The sequence below is a fragment of the Pteropus medius genome, unplaced genomic scaffold, assembly GCF_902729225.1.
Source record: "Pteropus medius unplaced genomic scaffold, Ma_sr-lr_union100, whole genome shotgun sequence".
NCBI lineage: Eukaryota > Metazoa > Chordata > Mammalia > Chiroptera > Pteropodidae > Pteropus > Pteropus medius.
In genome coordinates, this window is record NW_024344253.1 from 3,652,136 (window position 1) to 3,663,008 (window position 10,873).

At 37.2% G+C, this 10,873-nt stretch overlaps 1 protein-coding gene across 1 annotated transcript in view; it reads right to left on the bottom strand.

Moving 5' to 3' along the window:
* Positions 1–767, bottom strand: part of FRRS1 (ferric chelate reductase 1) — a 40,836-nt gene extending 40,069 nt beyond the window's left edge. Inside the window, exon 1 of the mRNA XM_039869559.1 lies at positions 636–767. The gene's annotated coding sequence lies outside the window, so the exon portion shown is untranslated. The remainder of the gene's footprint in view (positions 1–635) is intronic.
* Between the last annotated feature and the right edge of the window lie 10,106 nt (positions 768–10,873).

Genomic DNA, 10,873 nt, shown 5'->3' on the forward strand with positions numbered 1-10,873 from the left:
ATAGTCCTGATAACTCATTTACAAATTGAAAAATCTCCAATGCCCCTTGGGCAGCATGACAAGATGCAAAAAAATTAAGGGCAGAGGTAACACCTCGTCACCCCAGAGCCTCTCTGAAAATATAAAAGCACATCAGTGATGTGGGGTGGTGGAAGCTGAAATTTCTAGATTAAGAGACACTTTAAAAACCAAGTAAGGCTCTAAGTAACCTTCGTATAGATAATTATGCTATCAAGTTTAAATATAAAAAGGAGTTCCCATAGTTTAAAATTAACACACAGTGCGCGCGCGCGCACACACACACACACACACACACACACACAGGCACACACTGTGCGTGAATAAAGTTACCGCCTTTCAGGATCCCAAACTAGTCTCTGTATATAATCACCCTTTCATTGGGATTAACGCTCATTAGTCAAAGTCACAGGACACATTACTAAGCCAGCTTGTTAGAGACACTCATTAGCTCAATACAAACTCTAGAACATAGTTCGTTAATAAAGCATCCATCCTGCATCGCCAACGGCCCCCAGCCAGCACAGGCGCCTGCTCTCAGGGCTGTCACCTAGCTGGATTCAATTTTTAAACACTTTGCAAAAAACTCTCACATGAAGACAGAAGGAGACACTTACCTTGAGAAGCAAAGCTGCCTAGCCAACTTCCTGTTTTGTTAACAGCTTGTATCACATTTCAGCAGCTGGGTGGAGCCAATTTATCCAGTAACCAGAGGAAACTTTTCCCAAACTAGGCTGCGTAACTTGATTTGCAAGACCTGTACTCCTTTCTGGATTCCATTTCTGGGAATTAAGCCTTCTGTTTTATGCAAAGGAACATTTTTTGCTAACTGTTGTTTCAACAAGAAAATAATGTTTTTGTCTTTAACTATAAAATCATTTGAAAATACATACCTGTCCTATATAATGCTAAGTAAAGACAAAGAAAATAATAACCTACTTATGGTTAGGTATGTTTGCCAAATTTAGCAAATTCACTAAATTTAAGATGCCTGATTAAATGTGAATTTCTGATAATCGACCGATCATTTTTTAGTATAAGCATTGTCTAATGCAATATTTGGCGCATATTTATACTAAAAAATGATTCATCGTTTTTCTGAAATTCAAATTTACCTCAAGTGTCCTTTATTTTATCTGGCAACCCTCTCTAGGAAATGACAGTAAATAGCAAATTGTTTCAATTAACTGCAAAGGTGTAAAAGAATGAGTGCCTAGAACTGAAACCTTTGAAAGTATGAATGACATAAAGAAAAAAATTATTTTGCAAAATTTACCCTGCAATTTAGGAGTTTTGGTTTTGTTGTGGTTTTTTTTAAGACTTTAATCTTTTTTAGAAGGTTTTTTTGTGAAGAAGAAGGAGGAGGAGGAGGAGGAGGAGAAAGAAGAAAAAAAAGAGGAAGAAGAAATAGGGCTAGGAAAGGAAAATGTATCTGAGAATATTAAACACTCCACTTCAGTCTATGACTAACGTGTGCAGTCTGGAAAACAGACTGTTACACATGCCGTGTGATTACTAGTTAACAACCAACACTAGTAAATTCTCTAAAACCATTTTAAAAGGAGATAAGAGAGGGAAAAGACACCATCGCTGTAATCTTTTTCCTTAAGAACTAATTACAATTAACAAGAGCCCCTCTCTACAGGATTTCAGAGAGAGGCTTTAAATAAAGATGACCCAGAGCTGATTTTCTACTCTGGCTTGGAACGGGAATAAATTAAAACTAAGTTAGTTGATCTTCAGTCCTACTATGTAAAGCCTCACTCAGATGGTGGCACAGCTTTCTGCAGTTATAATTAGATCCTTTCCAGGATTAGCCCCTGGTGAGTGGACACTTCATATGCCAAAAGCATGATAAAAAGTCCATAAAACAAATAATTCTCAGAAGATGTTATCATGATCTTTCATCCCACAGCACTCTTCAATGCTGTATCATGGAAAGAACTGAATGGTGAAGATTTAGCCCTATCCAAAACCACCCTTTCCGGGCTTAAAGTCTCCAATTATAATTCTCTTTATCACTCCCTACCAGGCTCTTTCTTCATCAGCTACTTGTAGGCTGTCACAGAGAAAACCAAGTTGATTAAAATGTTCAGTGGATCTTGGACTCTGAGAAGTTGGCGCTACCCTCCGAGATCCCACTCTCTTGCCTCTACTGTCCTCAAACTTTGTTTTCAGGACCCCGTTGCAACTCAAACATTATTGTGAACCTCAAAGAGATTTTTGTTTATCTGGGTGGTATATATCGATATCTATTGTATTAAAATTTAAAACACGAGTATTTAAATATTTATTCACAAATTCATTTTAAATGACAATGAACTCATTACATGTTAACATAATATTTTTATGTTGCTTTTATGATTGTTTTCAAAACTAAAAATTTAGATTTAGTGAGAAAAGTAGCATTGTTTATATTTTTGCAAATCTTTTTACTGCCCGGATTAGTATATGACAGCTGAATTTTCATATCTGCTTCCTTATTCAATCTGCTGCGATATCATATAATGCATGTAGCCACTGAAAAACTCAACTGTATATCCATGGGAGAATGAAACTGAATATGGAAAATAAAGTATAGCAAGAACAATAATTACCCTCTATTGAGCACCTTGACCAAGATACATGTATTATCTTATCTAAGTTTCGCAACGACTCAAAGTAGAATTGACATTATATGGCTGAGAATGCTAAGGACGTGTGTGGCTCAGTAAATGGCCCAAAATCAGGCGGAGAAGAGTGGCAGACGTGTTTCTAAGACAGACCTACTAACTCTATTATACACAACGTCACTGCCAGGTGAGGTCTCATAGACCAAACTTATAAACTTTCCTTTTCCATTATACTCAAAATTTCCTAAAACATTACATTCAAGTAAAATATCTTGAATTGAGCAGATCCTGCTTCAACTCAAGAAATCCAAACCCTCCATTATCTGTTAAGTGCCTCTAGTTTCTCATCAACCTAATTAGCCATCATATAGTCTATCATATTAATCTTTCTAAAGTATAACTTACATCATGTAATTCTCCTGCTCAAAAAAATCTTCGCTTACTTGCTGCTTATTACTGAATGAATGTCCAGATTCCATAGACAGATGGTCAAATGAAATAATATCTGCAAAGCACAGCACATGGCACAAAAATAAGTATTTAATAAATGTTTTTTCTTTAGTTAAAAGAAAAAAAAACATTTTAATGATGGCTCTGTAAATTAATGGCCCCAGCTTTCCAGTGCAATAAATAATAAATTGTTCCAAAATCATCCATAGACTTCTGACCAAACTCTGCTCACTAAATTCATATTTTACATGTTCTCTGACATTACAGCATCATTCTCAGCATTAGATTCCTGGGAGCTACGTTCTTCACATTTTTTTCACTCACCAGTTCAAGGTCATTTCACATTATGCTCCCCTAAACACAGCCTATTCCTTAAATTACTCTACATAATGTGACTTCTCTATAATGACTGATCCTAAAAAATATCTGCCCCTTTGCCCACACCCTTGGCCAGAGCTATCTGCATCTTCAGAAAAGTAACATTACTGAGATCCAGTTCTGACTTACCTAGATAAAATTAATCTCTTCAAAAATATTTTTATTTTCGCGTTTTGTTTTGTTTTGTTTTGTTTTGTTTCACTATAAAACCATTTGGAAATGATCTGAAGTCATTTACTCCAGTGTAAATACACAGCTCTTTGCTGGAATAGGACATTGCCTTCTCTGAATTTTCAAGCGAGATATCCCTTTGTGTGGCACACTATTCTACTCGTTGCAGAATGTATAAACGTTCCTGACCCCAGCTTTTAAATACCAGAAGTCCTTCTCTCTCAATTCATGGTGATAATCAAAAAAAAAAAAAAAATACAATGACACATTTCCAAAGTTGTGCAGGAAGCAGAAATAGAAATAACGTCTCAATCCACTGTATAAGGGTGTGATTAGATAAACGATTCTGGGTCCCAGTAGAATGAAGTATTTTGCTTTCAAGAAAAATATCAAAAGGAAAAAGACCTAGAGTACTACCCCTTTCAAGTAAAGAATAGTACTGCTTCTTCAAGTTGACAGATAAGCTCAAGAGAAGCTTAGCTTAAAATGACTATGAAAAAGCAAAGGAGTGTAATGAAAAGAGCACTAGATTATCCTGGGCGAATCATTTATTCTTTCTTGGTTTGTTACCTCAAGGGAAAAATGAAAGGTTACAACCAGAACTACAGATTCTCTAAGGTCTTGTGCCAAATTCTGAATGCAGGATTCTGACAGCCAAGAAGAAACACACAATGGGCCAGAAAAAAAGCTTACACTTTTAGAGTGAGAGGTTACTTTAAAAAAAAAAGTATCACAGTTATTCAACAAATATTGTGTCAAGCACCTACTATATGGCAAATATTGTGCTAGGTACTAACTTATATTTATAAGAAAAAAGTGGCTCTGTATGTACTCTCGTATGTTGTGATATCTTAGATGGATGATAGGGAGGAGAGAGAGAGGGAGAGACAGAGAGACAGAGAGAGAGAAAGAAACTCAATTACCTGATAAATTCATTATGCCTGTAGACACACAGTTCTTGCTTTCCAGACATCTGTGCTAAGTTCACTCTTTGTCCAATACCCAACATTGTATGTTTTATGAAGATGAGTTCGGTTTGTGCTTGTATAAGTACATCTACTCTTAAAATTTCAACTATCTCCTTGATGTTAATAAACATCTAGCATATTAGTAAATTCAAGTCTTGTTTTTCCTAAGTGCTTCCAAGATAACTGAACATTGCACCATTCAAAAACTCAGCTCACTATATTTTCTTCTCCGTCAACACTTTCATTAGGCTGAATAATGCCCCCCTCCCCCGAAAGATATTTACATTCAAATCCCTAGAATGAAGGTTACCTCACATGGCAAAAAAGGCCAGGGGGTGAGGGGGCAGAGGGGCTTTTCAGATGTCATGAAGTTAAGGATCTTGAGATAGAGTGATTACCTGGATTATCCAGGTGTGCCCTAACTAAAATCAGAAGTGTCCTTAAAAGAGAATAGAAGAGAAATGACACACAAAAGAAGAGGAAAAGATAATGTGACCGTGGAGGCAGAGATTGGATTGATACAGCTGCCACCCAGAGAATGCCACCAGAAGCTGGAAGAGACGAGGAACAGCTTCCCTAGAGCCTCTGGAGGGAGTGTGGTTCTGCCAACACCTTGATTTTGGTCCAGTGATACCAATTTTGGACTTTTGGTCTCCAGAACTGTGAGAGAATAAATTTCCATTGTTTTAACCACCAAGTTTGTGGTATTTTGTTACAGCAGCCACAGGAAACTGATCAACTTCCCTTCCCAATTTCTCTTTCATTTTTATCCATCGGTGGAACCCATTCTCCTCAACAGTCAAGCTAAAGCTAGAGATGACTTTCAACTTTTTGACAGCTCAGAGTTTTTCACCTTAGAACCACGACTCATTTATTAGTGGATTATAAAAAATTTTAATGAAATAAAATTAAAAATATTAGAGTGCATTACATATGATAAGGGTAGTAGTAAATGCTGTTTTATAAGTTTATTCTGATTATATCTGTGAGTAGAGGTAAAATGTATATCTTACTATGAGGAACAGCCCAAATGTTGAAACAAACTGCTTTTAATGTCTCAGCAAGTCAATTATCAGTTCCTCCTTTGTCAACATGCACATGCAGGCCTTCCTACTTATTTATTCTATGCAGGGGAACAGGGTACTTTGGAACCAGATCACCCAGGATTTGAAGATCATCTCCATCACTAACTTTATAATCCAGACCTCTCTGAACCTGTGTTCTCATTGTGAAATGAAGATGATAATACTTTCCTCATAATGGCATGAGGATTAACTGAGACAATACATGTAAAGTGCTTAGTTCATTGCCTGAACATAAATATTGTTCAATAAAAGGTATACACTATAATTTTGTACGTTCAATTTTTTGGGACTTCAGTAGCCTTGTAATTAATCTCTCTAACTTCATACCTCAGAACTACCATTAACCCTGCCAACGAGAGTCCAACATCAGTTTAGTCTTCCTCAAGTATTGCTTTTGCCAATTATGTATTGTGATTTACCATTGCTTATAGAGTTAAATTCATGCTACTCTCCCTGACATTTAAAGCACCCCGTCGTCTGGCCATGCTTACAACATTCTCATTGCTATCCCAGCAGGTGCTGCTGACTAAACCAATCCATTAAACATAGAATCCTTGCTCATGTTGTCCCCTTCTCTCCTTTCTTCCTGCCTATTAAATACAAGACAGTCTTTAAGGTTCAGCAAAAGTCCCAATTCATCCACGAAACTTTTCTGATAACCAAAACTAATATTAGTTTCTCCATTATAAAATGATATCATGGCCAATTTCAAAAAATCATGTTTCTGAAGTCAGACTCACTTAGGCTGAAATCCCAGCTTGACTTCAGGCAATTTACTAATCTCACTTCCTTTATTTGTATAAATATGATACAGAAGTGGGGTTGTTGTGATGTTTTCATGAGATAATATCTCATCGCACTGACACCAGAATGATCTTGAAAATTTACTGATAAAACTGCCTTTAATATCTTACAGTAGAGTGAGAAAATGCACATTCCATAAATTGCCATTCCCATACTCCAACAGTGATCATTAATTGTAAGCAGTATTCATACTCTTTACAACTAAACCCAGACATGGCCTAAGACCCTTCTCAATACATTATGCCAAGTAATCAATATCGATGGATGAAAATTCACACTCACTGTGAACAATCCCTAGAGTAGGGACTGTGCCATTACTTTCAATTCCTCTTTTTAGGTACTTAAAAAATAGATGTCGATGTAAGATCTTAGCTTCATTTAAGTAGTGAAAATATACCTAGAAAGCCGCTTCTTTTGTTTTACCCTCCTCAGACTTGATTTGAATTTCGGTTCATTTTAAGGCCAGATTATAGACTATAAGGAAAGAATGGCTGACATTCTGTATCCTTTTTAATTACACGGTTTTCTTTTATAGCATTTTAATTTAGCATGACAACATTAATGCATTGTAATTATATGCCACAGAGATGGCGCCACAGATCAAAGTAAAATATTGAAAGTTTGTCTCATCTCTACCAGATCATTAATAAAATTTCCATTGATCACCCAGAGATAGGACAAAAAGTCAAGTCTTGGTTATTAGGATTATACTACATTTAAATTTCTACCATACCTGTTATTAAATCAATTAAAGCAAATAAAAAAGAGAAACAAAAAAAAATCAAGGAAGAAAATAGTATCTGTTTAGTAATAACCTAGATCTATTAAATAACAACCTAATTTTTTATTTTCTAAATTTGAACGGTGAAAGAATAGTATAATTTACTATAAAATTTTGCTTTGTAGCTCTTAGGCTATGTGACTTTTTAAAATGTCATTTATTTTTAAGTTAACTTGGGTCCCATTCTATTAAATGAGAGACTTTAATATATACAAATGTAAAGTAGTCTTAAAACTGAAAAGAAATTATACTCTCCACAACCAGAATGAGAATAGATTTATTGACTGAATAAAATGTCATTGGTTTCTTTTATGCATAAAACATACAGTCAGAGTAACATTTATAATGAAAACTGGCAGCTCACCCAACCGTTTTTGCAAGAATCCTTTTTCTCCATTGGGTAAACCTACAAAGTTGTATAATTTTAAATTCATTGAACATAAAACAATAAATAAGACAAGGTCCTAGCCCTCAGGATCTCCTGGGTTAGTAGGCTGGAGAGAAATATAATTAAATAACCAATGTAAATTGTGTGCTACTTGCTTGAAAGATTGTATAAAAGCCGTGGAAGTCAAGAGAGCAACACCTTGTCACTTGCGTGAGTCTTCACAAAGAAGAAAATACAGACGGGTGTTTTCCAGCAGACAGAAAGGAGGAGGGCGTCTTAGACAAAAAGAATGGGACTACAAACACCACCAGTTTCATAAAAGTGTTTAATAGAGTCATGTGTTCTGAGAACGGAAAATAATCCTAGAACACAGTAAATGAAGAGGGATGTGATTCCCACCCTTCAATCCCCACCCCAACCCACCCCCAGGGGAAATGGGAGGTTGTCTATCCTGCAGTTTCCCAAAGTTGAATACAGGAGCAAAAAGCCTTTAGTTGCATGAAACCTGAAAGCAAATACCAAATGGGGGAATCCTGCTGAGGCAACAATATCAGAACAAGGAAAGCAAATTAAAACCTGGTCCTTAATCAAATTAGTTGGGAAATGCGAGCTGAAAAGTGTGGCCAAAAAAAGAAATCCTGAAAACCAAGAAAAACGGGGCGGGCGTTGGGCGGGGCGGGGCGGTGGTAATGGAATGTGTCGCTGTGCCGATCCAAAGGAATTCTGGAATGGAGTACAGAAGCCTTCAGTGACTTTTTATGCAAGAATGAGCTGTCATAGGCAAGTCTGGTCCCTCTAATGGGCTAAAATGGAGTGAACATCAGCCACACCCCAGGGCTTCTTAGATTCCCCAGGAAATGCCCGTCCCATCACTTCTGCCATCTTCTGTTGTCTAAAAGCCAGTCACGGGTCCCACCCACACTCAAGGTGAAGGGGTTACACAAGGAGTGAATACCAGGAAACAGAAATAATTAGGGACCATTTTTGAGTCTCTCTGCCTCAAACCAATTTATCAAAAACTAAAAGTTACTGAGGTATAACTTTTAGTTTTTGATAAGTCAGTTTGATTTAAAACAGCTTTAAAGAGTGCCAGCATTTGATAATGGAACCTCATCGTGAGTACAAAAGCATAGGAAACCTAGAGGGGACTTCAGAGACAATCTGAGGCTAAAGGACACTAAAACAAACTTAAAATTCTTTGTACTTTGGCTCGGGATCAGCCTTAACAAGGAAATGCTCAAGTTTGAATTCAGTAATTGTAAATATCCACATGGTGGCAGTAGATGCCAGGAAATTCTAAGTATTATGAGCAACTGAAGACAATGAGCAAATTTACCTCCTTATGGGGCAACCCACGTTTTCCTTTCTGTCTGATCATTGGAAGGAGGGGAAAGTAAATAGCATCTTTCTACCTATTCACCCGCAAAGTATTACCCATAAAGCATTACCCCTGAAGAGTGAGGATCCACACAGTTCACTGTATTCCTCTCACAATTCCTAGAACAGTAGTAAGGATCTTAGAGGGGGGAAAATGAGGCCTTCTAAAACAGGTACTTAGGAAGATGTCTCCTATCAAGTACAAACAGCCAGTGTTTCAGAGCTACATTTAATTAAAACAGTGTCATACTTGGACTGGTGTAAAGGCAGTATAGTTCAGAGTTGACATGATTGGAGGAGAAAAATTGTCAAACAAAAGGGGACTATTACTTCTACAGATGGAAGACATGAAGGAGAAAGGCTTAGTGCCACATACACGTGCCTACGCACACATACTCACATATCCATGTACATACTGTACGGAAATTCAGTTTACATAACCCAGTCAGAGTAGGTAGATCTGACATTAAAACAATAGGAGGTAACTCTACAGATCAGACTATTCCAAGTAAGCTTTATCATCAGAGAAGTTTTATTATCTGAGTTTATAAACAAACTCAGAAATATTAATAAGACTCTTTCTGATTATCCTATATCTTCTTAATAATCCACACCCCGAGAGGTGATTCTTGACAATGCTGTGATTTGTTTGATCTTGGGACATCCTACAAAGGCAGTCTGATTTTGCAAAAGTGAAAAGGCCTCATATCTTTAGGTCTTTCTTCTAGGTGTGACAAAGAGGTAGAAAGTTGCATGTGCTTCAGGTTTGATAATCTGAATAGTCATGTTTGGTTTTACAGAAATAACAATAATCAAATAGTTAGCTAGTCATTTTTTTTCTTTCAAGTGGTAGTCACAATATATATATATATAGTACATGGTTACTCCATATTTGGTACAGGCTCTGAGTGAGTATTGTGTGCAATAATTATTAATGAGCAATTATTCCAAGTCTGCACTCATCACTGTGAGAGGATGACAAAAAAATGTTTTCTGCCATAGATGATCTTACAATCAAGTTCAGAGACCAGGAATAACAGGAAACAATTAGAAAACAAAGCCAGAAGTGTGTGGTATTCACTACAAGTTACAATAAAGTGCATTGAAGACAAATGATGGTGTGGGATGAAGTTCATGAAGGCTTCATGAGGAAGTATGCTTGAAATTAGACATTGAAAATGAATAGGTAAAGGGATGGATAGTTTATTTCAGACAAAGGATGTAAATGTGTTAGCTTGGAGGACACTGGAGTCATGAGGAGACGAGTCTAACTAGAAAAGAGTACGTTTAAGAGGGCACAGGGCAATAAAGATAAATGGCAAAAGTGTAAAAGCATAGGCAGTCCCCAACCAGCAAAGAATTCATAATTATAAGTGTGCCCCCGCTTCTTTAATACCACACACACATACAAACATCTCATGTTCGAGCTGATGATCTTGCCTCTTAACTCACTGGGAAACTTGAAGAAATCAGAAGAGAAAACTATCCCTCACCTCTTACCATCACATCACCCACCTACGAGTATTTGCACCCTGGCACTGGGCCTTCTCTTCTGTCCTGAGCGTGAACTGTAGGTGTCCTATGTAAGGCCACCTTTCCTCTCAGGTCCTTTCCTCTCACTTACTCAAGGTCATCACTCCAGTAATTCTCTCTGTGCAGATGTTTTTCAGTTTACCCCTCCAGACGCATTTTCCATCTTTCCTATCCTACTCTTTGACAGTCTGACCTGAATCAACAGGCTCCCCTGCCCTCTGGCTCCAGATTGCTTTGGCCAATGGGAAGAACCGGGGTGCCCGGGAAAGGACTAGGGATATGTAGGAAGGAGGAAAGGAAAGGTGGGA